The sequence below is a fragment of the Rhineura floridana genome, chromosome 6, assembly GCF_030035675.1.
Source record: "Rhineura floridana isolate rRhiFlo1 chromosome 6, rRhiFlo1.hap2, whole genome shotgun sequence".
Lineage (NCBI taxonomy): Eukaryota > Metazoa > Chordata > Lepidosauria > Squamata > Rhineuridae > Rhineura > Rhineura floridana.
Genome location: NC_084485.1, coordinates 137576393 through 137599876, shown reverse-complemented (window position 1 = coordinate 137599876; position 23484 = coordinate 137576393).

Genomic DNA, 23484 nt, shown 5'->3' with positions numbered 1-23484 from the left:
ATGGTGTATTTTTAAATAGTGTTTTGTTGTGGGTTTTAATCTAGCATTGTCTTTTTTTGAAAGGTGCTCTGAATTTTTTTTAAAAAAAGGTAAAATGAATAAATGTCATTTGAACATGCAGCTTGCCCTCACAACCACACTTTTTTTTTTGAAATGTACATTGCATTGTAAGCTTGTAATTTAATCATCATTTCTAGTAAAACAGGGTTGGCCTGAAATACAGATTTTTGAAAAAAGCACGTAATCTGATAATGCTGATTGATCTGATAAACTTTACTTCCATTGCAGCTTTACATTGAATTAGGACCTACCAAGCATATGCTGAGGGAAGTTATTTTATTTTAATGAAGATTGTGCAATTTCACCTAGAAACTGCTTCCAGAGTATGTTGCAGACATCCCATAATCGCTTTCTCTCTCTTTCGTGTTAAAGTGCCTGTGAGGTTGAACATTAACAAGAGACAGAATTATCACCTCACTTTTATTAAGTGCACCCAACAAAAATTAACAGGATATGCTGGAAACATTTTTTTTTAACCTGGCATTTGTCATTCCATTTACCTCAAATTTTCCATCAGGTTTGAAATGTACATACCGTGAGGATTCTTTTTTAATCTGCTCACCTTCATAATTTTTGACAGGGTACATTAATGAATGCAATTGCAATGCTGTCCATTGAAAGGAAAATGAAAACAAAGCATTATTCATTTTTCTCCGGAAAGTTCTAACAAGCCTCAGGAAAGGCTTGGCAGACTATTGTTTGATCCTTTAACCCAGTGTGATGGGAAGAAAAAGAAGAGTTTAGGACAAAGTACTTTACCACAACATCACAACCTATTGGCATTGAAATCTGAAGTAAATTATTATTGTTGTTGTTGCTGTTGCTGCTGCTGTTGTTGGTAGTAGTAGTAGTAGTAGTAGTAGTATTTATTTATTACATTTATATCCCACCCTTTCTCCCAGAAGGAGTCCAGGGTGGCAAACAAAAACACTAAAAACATTTTTAAAAATCTTTAAAACATTTCCAAAAATGAAATCTTTAAAAAAACTTTTTTAAAAAATCTAAAAACAGTTCCATTACAGATGCAGACTGGGATAAGGTCACTACTTAAAAGGCTTGTTGAAATTATTTATTTATTTATTTATTTTGTTCAGCTTATATCCCGCCCGACTAGCAAACAGCTCTCTGGGCGGCAAACATAGAAACATATACAATAATAAAATTACAAGATCAATATAACAAATATAAAAGTACATCATCTAAAATACCAATTACAACATTTACATAAATAACTTAGAATAAAATGCCTCAAAGAAGAGAAAGATTTTAACCTGGCGCCGAAAAGATAATAGTGTCGGCGCCAGGCATACCTCCTCGGGGAGACTATTCCACAATTCGGGGGCCACCACTGAGAAGGCCCTAGATCTTGTTACTACCCTCCGGGCCTCCCTATGGGTCGGGACCCGGAGGAGGGCCTTCGTAGTAGACCGTAGTGTACGAGCCAGTTCATAACGGGAGAGGCGTTCCTGCAGGTATCGTGGTCCCGCGCCGTATAAGGCTTTATAGGTTAATACCAACACTTTGAATCTGGCCCGGTAGCATATTGGAAGCCAGTGCAAGCGAGCCAGAACAGGTGTTATATGCTCAGACTGCTTAGTTCTTGTTAGCAGTCTGGCCGCCGTATTTTGCACTAGCTGTAGCTTCCGAACCGTCTTCAGAGGTAGCCCTACGTAGAGCGCGTTGCAGTAGTCCAAACGTGAGGTTACCAGAGCATGAACCACAAAGAGGAAGATCTTCAGTAGGTGCCAAAAAGATAACAGAGATGGTGCCTGTCTAATATTTAAGGGGAGGGAATTCCAAAGGGTAGTTGCCACAACACTAAAGGTCCGTTTCATATGTTGTGCAGAACGGACTTCCTGATGAGATGGTATCTGCAGAAGGCCCTCACCTGGATATATAAAATGTTTTAAACTGTTTTTAGAGGTTTTGTTTACTGCCTGGGGTCCTTCTGGGAGGAAGGGTGGGATATAAATTTAACTAACAAACATGTAAAAATTTATCCTGGTCCGAAACTGCACATGGCTTTATACACCAAAACCATCACTTAAACTTAGCCCAATAGCTAATGGGCAGCCAGTGCAATTCCTTCAGCAGTGGGGTAACATGTTGGTGATATCCTGCCCCAGGAAGAAGTTGCTGTGCTGCATTTTGCAGCAGCTGCAACTTCTGGATCATCATCAAGCGTAGCCCCACATAGAGAACATTACAGTAATCCACCCTGGAGGTTATCCACCCTGGAGGTTACCAGCACATGGACAATAGTGGTCAGGCTATCCCAGACCAGAATTGGCCGCAGCTGTCTTATGAGCGGAAGCTGGTAATTTGGATTCATTTACAGCTTGTGACCAGACCCACATAAATTGTGACCTATCACATTCAATGCAGCATGCCAGACATCTCTAGAAATGTATTGAGGGTTCAGTAAGGCTTCAGTTCTGTACTTGCTCCATTGAACTTGATCTGACTTACTTTTGATTAGATATGTAAAACATTGCATTAGAAACATCCTCATTTTTCTGCCTACTTGGAACTGCAAAACTAGGAAGGTTGTCAAATCCATGGCAGCCCTGTAGCCAGTTTTCCTTGTTAGGTGGGTCAGACACATTTCTGGGTGGGGCATTTGTGGGGGAGTGCCACCCAATCCCCACACACACACTGGTGGAGAGAATGTGAGGCCCAGGCCAGGGGAAAGGAAAGGCAGTGACATTCCCTGACACTCCTTCTCCACCGAGAGAGTGTGTTAACTTACATTAATGAAATTTAATCTGTTGAATTGTTTCACCTTTTTTTGAGAGATCTCCAAGGAATACCAGGCTCAAAAGCTTGTATCTATAAGCAGTCCTGTTTCAGCTGTCATCTGACTTTGTCTTCTGATTCTTCATGAACTGAACTACTTTGGTCGAGATAGTGAGCTCCTAGGTTTGGATTTGATGCTGCATTAGGTATCTCAGTTTAAGATTCCACCTGAAAAACAAACTTGTTCATACTAAAAGTTTAAGGAAGGGCAGAGAGAAAATAAATGCTATAGTGTGTGTTTGTTAACTTCTCCTTCTGGTCTTGTTCCTGGCTTTTAGATTTTCCTTCCTGTTGGATAACCAAGGGAAAACCTTTTAACTGGCTGCTATGTAAAGGATGAACTAAGCAATTGAAAACTAATTATGGAAAGCAATTGGATTTTTTTTTTACTGGTTGTTGGGTTGATTTTTCTATCCGAAAAGGCCTCATGCTGAGCTGTACATATTGGAAAATCAGAAATTAGGCTTGATTTACAGCTTAGGTGTCAGCCATCCAGCTAGCTAACGGTAATGTACACAGCAATATTTCTATTCCTCTGGGGCTGTTTTTGTCTTTTGCTATCAAGTAATCAAGAAAAAGAAGAAAAAATAGTCACTATGATGTCTGTATAGTGAGTGCTTTAAAAGAGTAAAGGGTAACCATTTTTTCAGATCACTTTAATTTATCTCTTTATTTCATCCTTTAGCAATAAGCATCCGGTCCTGTCCATTTTCCTATGTTGTGCAGAACGGACCTCCTGATAAGATGGTATCTGCAGGAGCCCCTCACCGGCAGAGTGTAATGAGCGACTGGGTATATAAGGGATAAGACAGTCTTTCAGGTATCCTGGTCCCAAGCTATATAGGGCTTTGTACACCAAAACTAGAACCTTGAACTTGGCCCAGTAGCAAATGGGCAGCCAGTGCAATTCTTTCAGTAGTGGGGTGACGTGTTGACAATACCCTGCCCCAGTGAGCAGTCTTGCCACTGCAGTGTTTCCTTCACAACTGGGAGGAGGTAACGAGCAGGGTGCTGCAGGGCTCAGTCCTGGGCCCAGTGCTCTTCAACATTTTTATTAATGACTTGGATGAGAGATGCAGGGAATGCTTATCAGATTTGCAGATGATACTAAATTGGGAGGGATAGCTAACAGCCTGGAAAGAAAATTCAAAGGGATCTTGATAGGCTGGAGCATTGGGCTGAAAACAACAGAATGAAATTTAATAGGGATAAGTGCAAAGTTCTGGGGGGGGGGAGAACAAATGCACAGTTATAAGATGGGGTCTACTTGGCTCAGCAATACTACATGTGAGAAGGATCTTGAAATTATAGTTGATCACAAGCTGAATGTGAGCCAACAGTGTGATGTGGATGCAAAAAAGGCAAATGCTTTTTTAAGCTGCATTAACAGAAGTATAGTTTCCAAATCGCATGAAGTATTAGTTCCCCTCTATTTGGCACTGGTTAGGCCTCATCTTGAGTACTGTGTCAAGTTCTGGATACCACACTTTAAGAAGGATACAGACAAACTAGAACGGGTTCAGAGAAGGGCAACAAGGATGATCAGGGGACTGGAAATAAAGCACTATGAGGAGAGATGGAAAGAACTGGGCTCCTACCGGTAGGAAGGACGGAATATATATGCTATCGTATCTCCCCTCAGTCTTCTCTTCTCAAAGCAAAACAAATGTTTTGCTTTGAGAAGAGAAGACTGAGGGGAGATACGATAGCACTCTTCAAGTTCTTGAAAGGTTGCCACACAAAGGAGGGTCAGGACCTCTTCTCAATCATCCCAGGGTGCAGGACATGGAATAATGGGCTCAAGTTGCAGGAAGCCAGATTTTGATTGAACATTAGGAAAACGCCCTAACTGTTAGAGCAGTACGACAATGGAACCCATGACCTCAGGAGGTGATGGGTTCTCCAGTACTGGAGGCATTCAAGAGGCAGCTGGACAGCCACCTTGGATTCCTGCAGTGAGCAGGGGGTTGCACCTGACGGCTTTATAGGCCCCTTCCTACGTTTCTATGATTCTATGAAATGATTCTATGAAAAGGTGGCAGTTTGCTAACTAGATTAATAGGCTCAGGTGGGCGCTTTCACATTCCCCCCAAAACAGGAAGGCATCACCAAAAGAAAGAACAAAACAGATTTGCATAAAATCTATCTATCCATCTATCCATCTAATCTATCATCTGCATAGAAATTTAGAAATCCTTACCAGAATTAAGCAATACTGCTCACCATGGTGAGCAAGAGTTTGGCCAGGTGACCTGTGTGCCTTCTCAGTCTGCTGTCCAGGTGCTAACTGTTGATAGGCAACTTCAAGGGTCTTGATCTCCATTGTTATGGATTTGAACTAGGCAGTATGTCCTCTGTAAAGTAGAACATGTGCACTTCCACATCCCAACACTAAATGCAAAGAATGAAATGAATATGTGGGGAAAGGGAAGGAGGACATAATGCACCAGGGAAACACAATACTATAACTTTAATATAATATTACAAGATTACATGGTTGACTTTTCCCCCGTTATATATTGGTAATAAAGGGATTCATCAGCAGTATGCCCATACTTAATAAAACATATCAATCTATGAATTTCCAATAACTATGGAAGTGTTCTCGGTTTATGCACAATCTCACTATGTTTGAGAGACTTTCATTCATAAATTGATGGAGGGTGAATCATGGACTTCCCTGCTTTGTGGGAGTTATGACTAATGCCATCTCCCTAATTCAATCTGCATGGCTGTCCATGTGGCGAGAACAAAAAGTAAAGTGCATACTAATAAAAGAAGATCAGACTGTAACATTATATTAGTTAACATAACAACCTCAACCCAAGAGGGCCTGGGCAATCCCACAGCTGTCTTGACCTGTGTGTTACAACACAGATATAGGGCAGAATCTTTTGTATTCCTATCAAACAAATGATAGGAATGACCACTCTAATGGTGGGAGACTGGAGGCTTGGAGTTCAGTGTATCCCTCAGCTTTGTCCCTTCTGCCTTGCTTCCTAAAGCCACCCTTTTTTAACACTCGCTGTCAGTATGAAGGAGGACAGAAGCTCTATTGGAGCAGCCTCCACCTTTGGGAAGTCAAACAGAAATGCAAAAAGAAGTGAGATCAAATGGCCTTGAAGACAACTTTGTTTCTTATATGAGTAATCCATCTTCAGCATCATGTCATTTTATGCATGCTGAAAGATTGTTTTTATGGACAGATGGCTCATCTGGCCCAGTTTACTGGTTGTAACCATCATTCAGAAACAGTTGTGAAATAGTTTTATGATATTTTTGGACACTTTCTTTTTCAAGCTCCTCCTGTTGGAGAATTTCAGTCCTCCCTTGGACATCTTTCATCAAAATGGCCTTCCCAATTTTGCAGTCTGTGAATTTGGTCCAGAACAGTGGATCCAGTTTTAAGATTATTTTAATATGAGTGGAAAACGACTGACATTGCTTGGGAATTTTAAGAAACTAAAACACTCAGTGCCATTTTGAAATCAGTGGTTAAAATCAATGCAAAAAAACCCTGCTCCTTGATCTCAGGAACCATCATGCAAAATTTGAAAGTTCATCATGCAGTTTTGAAAGGTTCAGTCCGCCATCTTTGTTCACTATGGCATCCACTTGTAACCAAACATTCATGGAAACCTGCTCCTTGATCTCAGGAACCATCATGCAACATTTGGTTATTATATCTTAAGAGGTGTCCAAATGCATAGAGAACAAAGAAACAAACAACATTCCAAAAAAAGCTGTTGGCAATTTACACACACACATTTAATGTAATGCCCCCCATTTTGCTACTTGCAAATTGCATGAAGAATTAGAGCAGACCATTTTTTGCTCAACTGCAAGCTCTAGCCAATAAGCCACTAGATTAGTCTCACCCAATTCATGTGGTGCTCCACTATCTTGCCTTAGTTCATTAGGTACCTGAAATTATTTTTGTATCCCAGTTAGCTAAGATCAGGGTAGCCAACATGATGCTCTCTGGTTGTTGCTGGACTATGATTCAGTTTTGCTTCAGTCAGCATGACCAAAAATGAGATGATGGGAGTTGTACTTCATCAACATCTGGAGGGCATCACATGCTGGATACACAAGTACAAACTGAATTGAACCAGGCAAGGGTGTCATTATTATCTATCTGTTAGCTCTGTGATTAGGTCAGAGTAAACTTGCATAGGATTACACATACACACACACACACACACACACACCAAGCAAAGGTGTAACATCTAGAGCTTCCCACCTGTACATAACATCACTTTCAATTCAATTGTCTTGCATGTTCAAAGTTGCTTGAATTATTATCTTACCCAACTTTTTTTTTTTGCATGCTTCTTCTGACAACTTTGAATAGTGGTGATTTGTTTCCCTGAAGCAGTCACTCTTCTCAGTGCTGCAAATAATGAGTCCTTTGTCCGTACATTCCAAGTGCAATGAAGTCACTGTTGGTGCACAGGCTGATTCTGACGCTGTGTTTCAGCTGGGCTGCTGACAGCATTTCAAAAATTATAAAAAACCCAGGCTTCTGTTGTAACACTAAGATCTGTGCCTCACACATACAGTGGAGGAAAACTGAGTTAAAACTGCTGTTTTGTTTGGGTTTTGTATTTTTTTTAACATATTCTCTCTTTACTTCATATTTCATCTACAAGCACCTTGGAAAGAATCAAGATTAGGTTTTACTGTGATTTTATATACCATTAGCAAGCTGCATCCTAACGAGCAGACAGCCAAGGAAATTCCATATTTGAGACTGTATTTTAACTAATTTGCTAAACCTGGGAACAAATGGTGACGTGTACATTTGAAGAGGGCTGTTAAACTTTACTTTTGCCAACGGAGATTTTAAATAGCCAAGGCAAGTCAGATTTTAACACTAGGGGTTTCCTTCGTCAAAAAATCAAAAAGTCAACCACCACCACTTAAATATTTATTGCTATCAATTGCTAAAAGAAAAACATAATCTGATTTTTATGTGTTCATGTTTTATTTAATAGTTAAGTGCTATGAATGTTATATTTGAGCTGGTTATGTTATCCCATGTCTCTGGTTTTTCCATCTGATGTTGTTACAATTTGCCAGTCCAATCATAATGATTGGTTCAGAGTCTGTATCCTAACAGATTGTTTATGTTGTTTATTGTGTGTGTGGGGTGTGTGTGTGTGTAAGATGTGATCAGGACAAACTAGAGCACTCAAAAGGAAGAAGCACTCAGTGAAGGGTGGCTAACCCCCAGCCTGGTGGCCTGATGCAGCCCCTCGCTGCCACAAACCTTTCTGGTGAAAACATCATAGGGGTGCAGAGGAGGGAGCCAATGTCTTGACACCTTCCCTTCTTAATTTCCAGTCAGCAACATGGCTGACAGTAACACACACACACTTTATTGTCAGTTGCTGTCACTGAAGGCCACATGAGGGGAGGATGCAGGGAAGCTTGGGTCCATATGTTCCCTTCTCCCTAATTAGAGATGTGAAAGCCCAGAAAAAAACTGGAAAAACTGAAGAAAAAAGAAACACCCACTTTTTTTCTGATTTTTTTCTGCCCTGGAAAAAGTGGGGGAAATTTCCCCCCCTCATTTTTCTGATCTGTTTTTCCTGGGCCTTCAGCTCTCTATCCCTGATAGTTCTCCTTTTCAGAAGCCAGCAAAAAACCCAATCCCTTCTATGCATCTACTTACTCCTGCTCCTTCCAGTTGTAGCTTACACACATGAGATAAGGTGGTCACTTCCTCATCGCCAAAGAGGAAGAAATGCATTGGCAAAAAGGAGGGCAATGGAGTATACAGATCTGCATCAGATTTGGATATGCCCATTTAGAGATGTAAGCTCAGAATTATTATTTTTTAATATCCCATCTTTCCTCTGAGGAGCTCAAGATGGTGTGCATGGTTCTCCCCCTCTGTACTGTAGCTTCACAACAACCCTGTGAGGTTAGGGTTGCCAGGTCTCTGGATTTTGCCTGGAGACTCTGGATTTTGGGGGGTGCACTCCTGGTCTCCAGGTGAGTCAGCTTAATCTACAGACTCTCAGCTTTCATTTTAAAAAATTACGTTTCAGGGTGGTCTAGTTCCTGAGATATACACCAAAATGTCAGCCCCCCCCCCCCGCAACTTCAGTTAAATGAGCTCATAGCTGGCTGCTCTAATCCCTTCCTTTCACGTTTGTAGCCAATAAGTGAAGTCAAGGCAGTAACTACAGCCCTTTGCAAGTCAGAAAACTTGTTTTTTTTCCTGCTTTTCTGACAATCTCATAAATTGAGTAAGTATATAGCTTTCAGTCTTTTTCTCTCTTGTGTGCAGGAGTTAAACAAGTTTAAATTTTCCTGGGCTGTTGAAGAGGGCACTGTTTTCAAAACCTTCCCAATATGAAGCTTTAATCCAGTACTTGCTTTTGTGGGAGTGAAGCTGCAATGCTTAATCCCACACACCTGGAGTAAACAACATTGAATTCAATAGGACTTCCTTTTGAGTAGACGTGGTTAGGATTGTGCTGTAAATTGATGGGAGTTTTGAGTGAACATAGCAAAGAATTGTATTTGTGTTGTAAATCTGTCTCTCCCCCTCCAATTCTATTTTTAAAGCAATTAGGCAGGGCTTCCATAGGTAGGAAACTTATGATTATGTAGGAAGCTAATACTGATTTTATTTTTTTAATGTTCTGCAATGGCCAACTGGTTTTGACAATAAACTATTATATGAGGTGTATGTATTTTTACATCTCCAGTATGTGTATGTATATGGAGTCTTTCCAACAACCCTGTGAGGTGGGGTTGTGGAATGGAAACCAAGGCAGCTCACAATAAGAAATAAATCCCTTTAAAATCCAATAACCATAAAAACAAGTATAAACAGTTGCAAAACAGCTTAAAGTGGCATGACTCTGAATTTTGGGTATCACTTGAGGCTGCAGTTCTCTGCACGCTTCCCTGTTTGAGTAAGCCCCACTGAATACATTTGGACTTGCTTCTGAGTAAACAAACATAGGATTGCACTATAAATATATTTACAGGTTGTGTAAAAAATAAACATCTTTGATCATCATGCTCATATAAATATTTCTTCATACTATGTCTCAATATTTATCTGATTTCACACTATGGTTGTATAATATTACTTTCTTTCTCTACATTTTCAGTGTGCCCTTCTTTCTTTGGTTGTTCATGGTTCCCCTCTGATGTTTTCATCCTGAGGGGCAGATTAGGCTGACAGATGGTGAGTAGCCCATGGTCACCCAGTGAACTTTATAGCTCATTTCCTTTCAAAATAATTAATTAAAACAATCTACATGCAGGCAACATTTATTAAGTAGATCCACAGAATATGTTTAAAGCACATGCAACTTGCATTTAAAGCACATGACTTCCCCTAAAGAATCCTGGGAAGTGTGGTTTCCCCCTCACAGTTATAGTTCCCACCACCCTTAACAAACTACAGTTCCCATGATTCTGTGGTGTGATTCATGTGCTTCACATTTGTGTTGCATGTGCTTTAAATGAATGGTGAGAACTGCATTAGGTATGTTGTGCATTCTTTAGTGAATTGAAAAGAACAATTCTAAAAGATTTTTTTTAAAACGGGAAGGGTTGTAGCTCAGTGATAGGACATATGATTTGCCTGGATCCTGGAGAGCCAATACTAGTCCATGTCATCAGTACTGTAGGGTTGCCAGGTTCCTGGCCTGAGACTGATCCTGTATCTTTAGGAGAAGAGAAAGTCAGCCAAGTGCAGGTGTTCTTGCAACACTGTAATGAGAAAAACCACAAGGTGGGATTCTCCCTTCCCCCTGCACAACTTTTAAAGATACAGAAGTCCTCTTGGTTGCCAGGCCCAGCCTCCAAGAGCTCTTCTGTATCTTTAAAAGTTGTGCAGGGGGAAGGGAGAATTCTACCTTGTGGTTTTTCTCATTAGAGTGTTGCAAGAACACCTGCACTTGGCTGACTTTCTCTTCTCCTAAAGATACAGGATCAGTCTCAGGCCAGGAACCTGGCAACCCTAGTACTCAGCTAGATGGTACCAAATGGCCTGACTCGGTATAAGGCAGATTCCTTTATTCCTAAAAATGGAAAAAGACCCATGGGCCACAGTGACTCTAAAATTTATTTATGTATTTTAATTACAACATTTATATACCACTTCATTGTAAAAAATCTCAAAGCAGTTTACAGAAGGAATTAAAACAATAAAATTATTGGCAAAAACAGTTAAAGACAGGTATTTAAAAGTATTCAAAATAATAAAACCAATAATGAGCTAAAAATAGATAAAAACACAATAGCTTCTACATGCCTGGGTATGCTTGCCTAAATAAAAGTGCTTTTAGCAGGTGCCAAAAAGAGTATAAGGCAGGGGGTTGTCAACCCTTCTTGGATATGGATATCTTTGCAGAGGATCCCTAGTCAAGCTTTACCAACAACACAATCCAAACTATATCTACTGAGAAGTAAGTTCTATGGGTCTTAGTCCCTTAGTAAATGTGTTCTAGAATTGCAGCCTTCAGGGGTATCCATCTTTGCTGCTGAGTGCTCCTATCTAACATCTCCACAACACTAGGCTCCTTTCTTCCTACAATGGCCTTCTGGTGACTGGCCTGGCCTGACGGCACTTAAACCCTTCTTGCCAGAAGCAAGTAGGCTAGATTAAATGTTCCCTACCAGGCTCCATATTTTAGCTAATTTCCAATCAGAGACTCAGAATTAATTTCCAATCAGAGAAATGTTTTTGTTTGAATTATATGTGCCAATCAACTGTGGTTGATGCTTAATGTATCATGCTTAATGACATCACTCGGGCCCATCCCATGACATCACTCAGGCCCGCTCTGTGATATCACTTGGCCCACCCCATGACAACACTCAGGCATGCCCCGTGACATCACTAGGGCCCACCCCCAAAATCTCAGGGTTTGGGATGCTTCTGACCTAGCAACTCTATATGAAGTAGATTAGGCTGAGAGACTGGTCCAAGGTCATGCAGTGAGCTTCATAGCTGAGTGGGGATTTGAGCACCGGTCTCCCAGGCCCTATTCCAACACTCTAATCACTACACCACACTTATATAGAAATACAATACCCTCTCCATAATGAGGAACACCCCCACCAGGTGACCTGTGTCGCTTCTGTTGATTGGGACAACTTCAAGGCCCCTGTGATCCCTTCTTATGGTTCTCTAACTTTAATCTAGACTTCATCTGGACAACCCTTCAATCAGAGGACTCTCCTGTGCAAACAAAGTAAGGCACTTGGCCACCATAACATGGGGATGGTGGTTCAAAGAGCAGTGAGTGTACCATGTCTTATGCTCTGGGCTGGGCCACTGCTGTCACCACACCCCATGTGGCAGAAGCGTCTGCCCTCTGTGGAGAGAGAAAACAGAATTGCACCCTAAAAGGTTATTATGTAAATCTTGCAAATCTTTTTCTGGGCAATTAGGTACATTTCATAACTCAGGCCCTTTTGCTTAACAGGCTGCATAAAGGGATGCTGGAACTACACTGGTTCAGAGGGGTAACAAAGGTGAAAGAAAGAAAAAAAGTCTGTCAATCCTCCAAGTCCTGAGTTTCCTGGAGTCATTTTTCTTTTTTCTGTGTGGAAGTTTACAAGTATAGTGACATATTTTTAGCAACAGCATACAGAGTTGCCAAAAAAGTATAGAGAGCAGCTTCCAAGTGGATGAAAATAAGCTGCTTGTTCCTTTGATGTGACTTCACTCACACAAAACATACAGATAAAAGGCTCTCTTACTGTTTATTATGGAATTAGTTGGGCAAAAATGAGAAACCCTTGGGATATACTCAGATCTCTGCCAAACTGTAGTTCCTTTCTTCCTTTACAGTAGGAAGACATTCAGCAAAGAGATTTAGAAATGACGGGTCCAGCATAGTGTATAAAAGATCACTCTTGAGCAATAGGCCTAAGATGCCCTTTGGGCATGTACTTACCAACTCCAAATAGCGGTTGGAGGCTCCACATTAAAATATAGGCTGCAAATCATTCCCTTAGATCCCTTTAGACATGAACTTTCTAGTATGGTTGTCAGGTACTGTATATTTTTCTTGGGGGGATGCTCCGGGACGCAGCTCCATTCCTTGTTTTGCAGCCGGCCCCCTGCTGGCTCCCTCCTGGAGTCCCTCTGTTTGCCTTTACAGCCAATCAAGCCACCACAATTCCCGAACACTGAGTTTATGCTTGCATTTAAAAGCTTTGCCCTTTCCTGTTGCCTTAGGAGACCTGGAGAATCCAGCAAGGTCAGGAGTCAGCAGTCAGTATGAATCTTCTTGCATGCTAATTGATTCCCACCATCTATGGTTGTGGGGAGGAGAGAAACACAAGCAGGGAGAGAGTCTAGAGGAATTAAAAGAGGGCAGTTTATTAGGAGGGCCAGCCAAGCTTGATTTAAGATTGGGCTTGCTCAAAATCTTTCTAAAAGGAAGGGCTTTCAAACAGTCCCACACAGACCCATAGCAGCCAACACGAAGGGTAGGTGAAAATAGCTATACTGGGAGGGGGAGATGGGGCTAAGTGTGACGCAAAGCAGTGTTTTTTCACAGAGAAGGGGGATGAAGGAAGGAAGGCTGAAAGAAGGAAGGCTGCTTGCAAAACACAAAGTGCATTGCTTGTAAAGCATTTTTTTTCTCCCACAGTGGTGCTTTTTGCAGATTGTGTTGGAGAAAGTGGAGGGTGGGGGGATAGAGACAAAGGGCTGCAAAGAATGGGGGTATTTTACAGACATCACTGCATGAGACAGAGCTCTTTCTCACAGCTGATCTACAAAAAGCAGGTTTCTTCCCCATGTCAAATACAGGCAGCCACACTCTTCTTAGCCCTTTGCTCTTTCTGCCTTCCCCCACCCTCCGTGAGGTTGTCTCCCCCCCCTCCACTTTCTCACAGGCAATCTGCAAGAAGCACAATTGAGGGGGAAAGAACTGCTTTACAAGCGATTCCCCATGTATTTTACAGCGAGCCTTCCTTCTCCATTCCTTCAGTCTTCCTTTGCCCCTTTCTTTGTTAGGAAATGCTACTTCACCTCACTCTCCACCCACTCTTCTTAGCCCTCTTTCTCTCCCCATGCACCCTCCATTTTGGCTGCAGTGAGTCTGTGCAAGGAGAAAGAAACACATGTCAAGCAACGCCCCTTGTATTTTACAGACCTCATATGCAAGAGAGAAGTCCTTCTCTCAGCGGATATGCAAACTGCAGGGGGAAGAAACCTGCTATTTGCAGATCAGCTCTGAGATGTACCTTTCTTGCAGGTAGCAATGCCAGTAAAATACCAGCTTCTTTGTCACCACCCCCTATGGGGAGGGGAGAAACAATCACTTTGCTAGCTCTGTGTTTGGTGCTTTGGAAACCACCCAGCACAGGGCTATCAATGCCCCATGTGCAGTGATTTCCAAGCACCTGATTGCCAGCAGGATGTTGTGGCTTGGGAACCCCCTGCAAGGGGTTTTGCTAAGTGGAATGGGTACCAGAGGGTAGGACTAGGTCTAATGGTTTTAAGTTGCAGGAGCGTAGATTCAGATTGGACATTAGAAGGAACTTCTTGACAGTAAGGGCAGTTCAGCAATGGAACCAACTGCCTAGGGAGGTGGTGGGATCCCCTTCGCTGGATGTCTTCAAGCAGAGGCTGGACAGCTATCTGCGGGAGATGCTCTAGCTGTGGATTTCCTGCTGTGAGCAGGGGGTTGGACTCGATGGCCTGCAAGGCCCCTTCCAACTCTATGATTCTATGATTCTATAATGATGTCATGTGATTGACAGGTGGATGCCCCAGTGACCTGTCAAATTGGGCCTATGAGGCCAATCTTGATGACTCATGCAGAGACTCTGGACTTCTAAATTTGCTACTACACTACTGATGGTTGTTGCTACCACCTCTACCTCCTGTAGTTGCTCTCATGCTGGTAAGAGAACACCTGAGGCAGTCTTCCCCAGTCTTGGCTCTCCAGCAGTAGCGGACAGCATGGTAGGGCTGTGCTGCATACAAACTTCCGGTTGGCGTCCGGGTGAGATGTACTCAGACTGAGCTCCCTCTCCCTTTTTATATTTAATGCTTTTATATGCTTTTATATATGCTCTTTTATCCTTCTTTGTTCCAACTCCTCTAACTTCACTGATAACGAAGCATTCAATACGGATAACAAAGCATAGAGAAAGTCCTTGGAGACAGAACTTAATTTATCTAATTAAAAAACACCAGCCCACGGCCAAAATGCTGCTCTAACTAAAAACCAACCAAGTGAACATATCTTTCCTGCTATCTGAAACAAGCTAGCGCCTAACTAAACACAATGGTTTTAACGAGAAGCGCAAGAAGAGTTTGGGGGGCTTCTCCCCCCTCTATCTTACCTCAGGAAAAGCAGGAGAAACAGAATAATAATAACCAAGGAAAAAGGAGAGTCACCAAACTTAACAATTCCTCACACCAAGCCACTCACTTGCCAGATTTAAAGAGCCAAACTCAAATTACTCAATTCTGCGTCACAACCAAGGCAAAAAACTCGTCGAAAGAACTCTCCAACGACATCCTCATAAATCATGATTGGTCTCTAACAACTTCCCCTGCTGTGGACTATAAAACATCTTTAATGCCCGACGGAACTCCAAGTTTGGCAGAGGAAATAGCTTTGGCAAACATCTTGGCAGAGCCAATCTAGTGCTGCCGCCAGCACGTTTGCACTCCATCAACCTCACTGCTGCTCGCCCCTCCCACTGTCCATCCCAGTATGCAGCAGCCACTCAGCTGCAGGGAGGTCAGGTGAGTGGCACAGCCCCACCATGCTGTCTGCTATGAGTCCCCAGATATTTCTGGACTCCAGTCTCCAGCCAACATGGCCAATGATCAGGGAAGTTGGGATGTGTGGTGCAACAACATCAGTGGATCAAAGGTTGGGAAAGGCTAATGTCTTCTGTCCACATGTGCTATTGTTGCGCTAGTTAACAAACACAGAGATGATGCTACTTACATTGACTTTGCTTCTTCAGTGTCAAATCTAGTCTCCATGATATTTGCCTCGGTAACTCTTAGATTAGATTATTGTAAGCCCATATAGGGCTACTTTCTGAAGACTGTTCAGAAGCTATAGTTGCTCCAGGATGCCATGGCTAGAGTCCTGTCCCTACTGAAACACGCTGAAGAAACTATTATATTTGTTTTAGGACAGGGGTGTTGGAAGTTGGGAGTTGGAGTCCAGCAACATCTGGAGGACCCACAGGCTCCCCACTCCTGTCCTAGAAGGTCTGCACCAGTTACCAGTTTTGATTATTAAAAAGTAAGTGTTGGCTGTGATGCATCCTTCCCTGGCTCTCCCTGTCAGGTTCCTACCTGCTCGTGGTTACTGCCTGTCTCTAGGCACCACCAGGGACTCCACCAGTCCGGACCGCACTCTCTTATGGTTTACCTATCCGCTCTAGCACAGATCTCAACAGATCCCCCTGCTAGGCAACCACCAGTAACGTCCCAATACTAGTATTCCCAGAGACTCTGAATACTGGTATTGTTATTCTCTTCACCGCTGCCACCATTTGTTACAGTTCCCCTTCAGCCTTGGTCATTACCTTACCCTCCCTTCTGGTCTGTGAAACTCCAGCCAAGGATCAGGCCTTTGGTAAACCAAATTAAGTATTTATTAAAGATAACAAAGCTAACAAGATTAACAAGATTTCTTCTTAAGGGACATAAGCATATGGTTTTACTCAATATTAATCTGAACTCCACCCCCCTCCTTCTTCACTCTCTCCTGGCAAACAACTCTCTCAAACCCCACCAAGCAATCCACTCTTTCTCTTCTCCCCCCAGATTCCACAATTCACCACCTCTGGTTCACCCAGATTTACCTGTCATCCTTTCATTTATACTGTCAGCCATTTTAAACATTCAGCCAATCATCAAGCATTCTATTGCCCATTCACTCCCCCTCCTCTTTCACTACTTACCATGTATACTCTAAACAACCAGCACTTACCATATATACACTAATATATAGGAACATCACATTCCCCCCCTTAAACAACTGCAGAGTATTATTCCTGTTCCAGGATTTATACGTCGCGTTAACAAATAAAAGTCTCTATGGGGAAAATGTCTTTCTTTGTTCCTCTGTCTGGTCACGTCACTGCAGTCCCAGCCACTTGCCTGGAAAGTCCATCGGCCAGTACATTGTCCTTGCCTTTTATGAACTGGAAGTCCACTTGATAGTCCTGTAGGGCCCAGGACCACCTCTGCAGCATAGTGTTATGGTTTTTCATAGTCTGCAACCATAACAAGGCCCGATGATCCGTAGTCACTGTGAATCTTCGTCCCCACACGTATGGGCGCAACTTGTTCAGTCCCCACACGACCGCTAGGCACTCCTTCTGGACCGACGAATAGTTTTTCTCCCTCGGCATCAGCTTGCGACTCAGGTACGCCACTGGATGTCTGGTGCCTTCTCTCTCCTGCAGCAAAACGACTCCCAGCACGAGGTCCGACGCATCTGTAGCCACGATGAATGGTTTCTCATAGTCTGGGGCTATTAATATGGGTCCTTGGCACAAGGCTTGCTTCAGTAGATCAAAAGCCTTCTGACATTCATCCGTCCATACCACACGCTCAGAACACTTCTTCTTTGTTAATTCATGCAAGGGGGTTGCTATTTCCCCAAAATTTCTCACAAACTTCCTATAAAATCCAGCCACACCCAGAAATGCCCTTACTTGTTTTTTGGTTAAGGGGATCGGCCACGCTTGTATTGCCTCCACCTTGCTCCATAAGGGGGTGATTTTCCCACTCCCCACCTTATGTCCTAAATAGATTACTTCCTTTAGTCCAAACTGGCATTTCTTAGCTTTTATTGTGAGGCCTGCTTTTCTTAAGGCCTCCAATACTGTTGTCAGGTGTTGGACATGCTCAGGCACCGACTTGCTAAAAATGGCCACGTCATCGATATAGGCCATTGCAAAATCTGACCTGCCTCGCAACACAGTATTGATTAGCCTCTGAAATGAACTTGGTGAGTTCCTTAGTCCCATGGGTAAGGTCACAAACTCATATAACCCATCTGGTGTACTGAAGGCAGTTTTGGCTCTGGATTGCTCGTCTAGTTCCATTTGCCAAAATCCTTTACAGAGATCTAGTGTAGAGGTAATGGTTGCTGCCCCCAATAACTCTAACATTGCGTCTACCCTAGGCATAGGATACGCATCTGGGACAGTAATTTTATTGATTAGCCGATAATCAATGCAAAACCTTGTCGTTCCATCTTTTTTCGGAACCAGGACAATACTTGAGGCCCAGGGACTGATGGATTCCCTGATCACTCCTAATTCCAGCATCTCTTCCACCTCCTTTTTGATCTCATTCAAAACTTTCCCATTCACACGGTACGGAACAGATCTGATTGGGGCATGATCTCCAGTATCAATGGAATGTATAACTATACTGGTTCGGCCAGGTTTGTTGCTAAAGAGATTCCTATAGGTTTTCAAAACTCTCAGAATCTCCTCTTTTACTTCCTCCTTCTTCTCCTCTGACCATTCCACTTGATCTACCCCTCCTTTGTCTTTGCTTTCCTGTACCAAATCTGGAAGTTCAGGCCCACTTCCCTCAGGGAATAAGGTAACTTGCAACACCTTTGCATCCCTGGTATGGTAAGGCTTTAACATATTTACATGAACCACTTTGCTTTTGTTTAATTGGTCTGTGGTGATTACATATGTCACTGTGTCAAGCCTTTCTCTGATGGTATATGGTCCTTCCCAGTTAGCCTGTAATTTGTCATGTTTCCTGGGTATGAACGCCATAACCATATCTCCCACATCATACACACGTTCTCTGGCTGTTCTGTCATACCAGTAACTTTGCTTCTCCTGTGCATGACTCAAATTCTCTTTCACTACTTCCATCATTGATGTTAATTTATTGCGGAATTCCAATACAAAATCTACTACAGAAGTTTTGTACTCTCCCAGAGTTCCTTCCCATGAATTTTTTAGCAGTTCCAAAGGTCCCCTCACTTTTCTAGTGAACATGAGTTCAAAGGGTGAGAAGCCTGTTGACTCCTGAGGGACTTCTCTGTATGCAAATAAGAAGCATCCCAACCGTTCATCCCAGTCTTGTGGGTGATCTTGAACATAGCTTCTTATCATGCCCTTCAAAACTCCATTGAATCTCTCAGTTAGCCCATTAGTGGCGGGATGGTAAGTAGTGGTCTTTAGATGTTTTAGACCACAACATTTCCACATACATTGCATCACTTCTCCCATGAATACACTGCCTTGATCTGTCAGCACTTCATGAGGGAAACCCAGCCTCATAAAGATTTTTAATAAAGCCTCTGCCACTACAGGGGCTTCTACAGATCTCAGTGCTTCTGCGTCTGGGTACCTGGTGGCAAAATCCACCACCACCACTAGATATTTCTTGCCATGCCTTGTGGGTTTGGAAAAAGGGCCCACCAAATCTATTCCCACTCTATAAAAGGGTTGTCCAATTATAGGAAGGGGCTTTAAGGGTGCCTTGGTCTTTACTCCACTCTTTCCCACCTTTTGGCATATTCCACAAGATAGACAATGTTGTTTTACATCCTTGGAGATATTTGGCCAATAATAATGTGCAGCCAATCTCCTCTTGGTCTTTTTTATTCCCAGATGTCCTGCACATGGGACATCGTGGGCTACCTCTAGCAATCTGGTTCTGTATTTGCTAGGTACTATCAATTGCTTCACTGGTTCACATTCATCCTTTCTCTCAGCAGGCATCCACAGTCTATATAAAATCCCATTCTCACACACAACTTGATTCCTCAGTTTGTCAGTGAAAGGAATCTGTTGGGTCAGCGCTTGTTCCTTTATCTGCTTCAGACTTATATCTTTATGCAGCTCTTCCCTGAATTGCTCTGCTTCTCCCCCAGAGACCACTTGATACAGTTTGTCTTCTTCAGCAGGCCTGCTAGTGGTTGCTATGGTGACCTGAGGCTGGTTAACAGATTCTACCCTGTTTGTTTCAGCCCCCCTTAACATGGCTTCTTTTTCTCTGCCAATTTGCTGTCTGGTCACTACATATATTTTCCCCTGTGCCCCCATAACATCTCTTCCCAGTATTACTGGTTCTTGTTGCTGGGCATTAATACCAACTTTATATTGGCCCTTTCGGCCTCTCCATTCCATTTTCACTAGGGCCACAGGCAAACTCTCTGGTTGACCCCTCACTCCTTGGATAGTCACTGTTTCCTGAGGTAATATTTCTTCAGATTTTATTAAATCTGGCCTCAGTAACGTCTGAGCGGCACCAGTGTCAAGCAATGCCCAATAAGTTGCCCCTTGTACACTCACTTCCTCTCTCAGACTTGAAGCCAGGTCTGTTACTTCTGTCCAGTTTATCTGGCAAAACTGAACCTTTTTCACTGCTTCTAAAGCCTTGGGCTCTGTTTTCACTGCCCTTGTCTGACCAGGATTACTAATGGGGTTGGCAACCTCACATTGAAAATGTAGGTGCCCCGGTCTACCACATTTGTAGCATAATTTCTCCTCACTTTTAGGGTACACAGATCCACTCTGGGGTGTCCTGTGCCCTTCAGATTTTAATGGAGGACTCACTCGCTGTGGTACCACATCCCTTCTGCCAGCAGAAGGTTTAAACTCTCTTGATGTTTTCCCCACCCAGCCAGTTCTATTAGAGGCGAAGTGATCTGCCATCTCTGCGGCCTCCTGCACCAATGTAGGGGAACGGTCTTTGACCAGGAGCCTTATTTCTGGTGGTAACTGATGGTATAATTGATCCAATATCATGAGGTTTTTCACCTCCTCCACAGACTGAGCTTTTGCACTACTCATCCACTTTCCAAATATATCCATCAACTTTGCTCCCAGTTCCACAAAAGACCTCCCTGTCTGTATCTGGCAGTTTCTGAAAAGCTTTCTAAAATAATCAGGCCCCAGTCTGAATCTTTTAAACACTGCTTCTTTGAATTCAGCATAGGTGAGGGGAAATATTGGTATACCTCAGCCAATTCCCCTTTAATCAGGTTTGATAAATACTGCATGTATTTATCTTCAGGTAGCCCCCACAACTGAGCTGCTTTTTCAAAGGTGCTGAGGTAAATTTGAGGATCTTGACCAGGCTCATAGACAGCAAAGTCCTTTGGAGTAATTTTTATTTTTGCTCCATCTCTGTCTTTCCTTGTCTCCTCAGAGTGAAATTTCTCTCTATCAAATTTTAACTTTTCTACTTGTAATTCAGCATCCAATGCTCGTTGCTTCTCCCTCTCCTCAAACCCCAATCTCATTCTCTCAATTTCCAACTCCCTCTGTTTTTCCTTCTCTGCACCTTCCATCCTCAATCTCTCAGCTTCCATCTTCAATCTCTCAGCTTCCAACTCCCTCTGCTTGTCTTTTTCCTCAGCCTCCCATCTTAACTTCTCTCTCAAGTACTCTATATAAGCGGGATTGCTTAAATATCCTTCTGGGGTCTCTTCCCTGACAGGTTGTTTTTGCTGGGCAGTAGCAAATCCTATAAGTGCTACCCTCAATTCATCTACCCCTTTACCCTCGTGAGGTAAATTGAATGTTATGCACTTCTCCACCAGCTCCTCTCTTTTCATTTTTATGTATTCAGCCATGGTGTTTGAGTTCACTCACTCTTTGCCACACACTCTTTGCCAGTCACTCTCACAAGAAATCTTGTTTTGTTATTTCTGTTTGCCACACCACTGTTCTGGATTCTCTAGTATTCGTATCTGGATTCTCTGTTGTTCGTATCCCACCGCTACTGACACCACCTGTGATGCGTCCTTCCCTGGCTCTCCCTGTCAGGTTCCTACCTGCTCATGGTTACTGCCTGTCTCTAGGCACCACCAGGGACTCCACCAGTCTGGACCGCACTCTCTTATGGTTTACCTATCCGCTCTAGCACAGATCTCAACAGATCCCCCTGCTAGGCAACCACCAGTAACATCCCAATACTAGTATTCCCAGAGACTCTGAATACTGGTATTGTTATTCTCTTCACTGCTGCCACCATTTGTTACAGTTCCCCTTCAGCCTTGGTCATTACCTTACCCTCCCTTCTGGTCTGTGAAACTCCAGCCAAGGATCAGGCCTTTGGTAAACCAAATTAAGTATTTATTAAAGATAACAAAGCTAACAAGATTAACAAGATTTCTTCTTAAGGCACATAAGCATATGGTTTTACACAATACTAATCTGAACTCCACCCCCCTCCTTCTTCACTCTCTCCTGGCAAACAACTCTCTCAAACCCCACCTAGCAATCCACTCTTTCTCTTCTCCCCCCAGATTCCACAATTCACCACCTCTGGTTCACCCAGATTTACCTGTCATCCTTTCATTTATACTGTCAGCCATTTTAAACATTCAGCCAATCATCAAGCATTCTATTGCCCATTCACTCCCCCTCCTCTTTCACTACTTACCATGTATACTCTAAACAACCAGCACTTACCATATATACACTAATATATAGGAACATCACATTGGCCTCATAGTACATTCCTCATAGTTCAAGCCCTGATTACAGGAAGGGCTGACTCCCATGAACTAAACACAGATAGTGCCAGAGGGAAAGGGCTTCTTCCCCAAACTGCTGAGTTCCTGTAGAACTGGAAATGAAAATGGCACTCCAGTTCCACATTTTAATGGAAGTTATCTCCATTAAAAAAACAGAACTTCAGAGAAAATGTTTAGGATGTCCGCATTAATGTGAAATATACCATTATTTCTCTTTCACTAATCTAGTAGATGAGAGTTGGGACAAGCTTTTCCCACAATGCACTCTGTCCTTTGTGCACCCCTACACTTTTTTTTTTCTGGTATCACCACCACTAAGCTTAGATCTTCAAAGGAAGGCCTGCTGTATGTGTCTCAGCTTTCTGAAGCACAGTGGGTGCTGGATGGGCATATGATCTAAGGTCTTTTTGGTGGTGGCACCCCAATAACGGAACCTTGTCCAGAGAGGCTCACCTCACCAGACCCCTTTTCACCATTTTCCTGGTTGGTTAAAACTGTTCTGTTCTGCAGGGTAAATGTTTTTTTTCCAACCCAGGCTGAAATAGACTTAGCTGATGTGTTGGCTCCTGCAAGGGATATTAATTAGAGCACTGTTTTTACTGATTTGTATTTTGTGCTTTTTTAATTGCTATGTTTTAATTGGTTTCAATTTTATAGTTTAATTGCATTTTAATTAACTTCTGTATATTTTATTTGTGTGTTTTAACTGTAGTTGTTTTCATTTTTGTAAGCCAACTTGAGTCCCAGTTCTGGGGAAAAGGTGGGATATAAATTATCTATCTATCTATCTATCTATCTATCTATCTATCTATCTATCTATCTATCTATCTATCTATCTATCTATCTATCTATCTATCTATCTATCTATCTATCTATCTATCTAATCTATCATCTATCTATCATCTATCTATCTATCTATCTATCTATCTATCTATCTATCTATCTATCTATCTATCTATCTATCTATCTATCTATTTATTTAAAGTGACATCGTTGCTCTGTTTACAGCTCTAACCTTGTGTTTTTTAAGCATGTATGTTTAGGATTTGTTATTCTAATGTTTTTTAATTGAATTATTTATGTTGTTTTCACTTGGTGCAATTTATTGCTCTCTGCTTCAGATTGTGGCTAA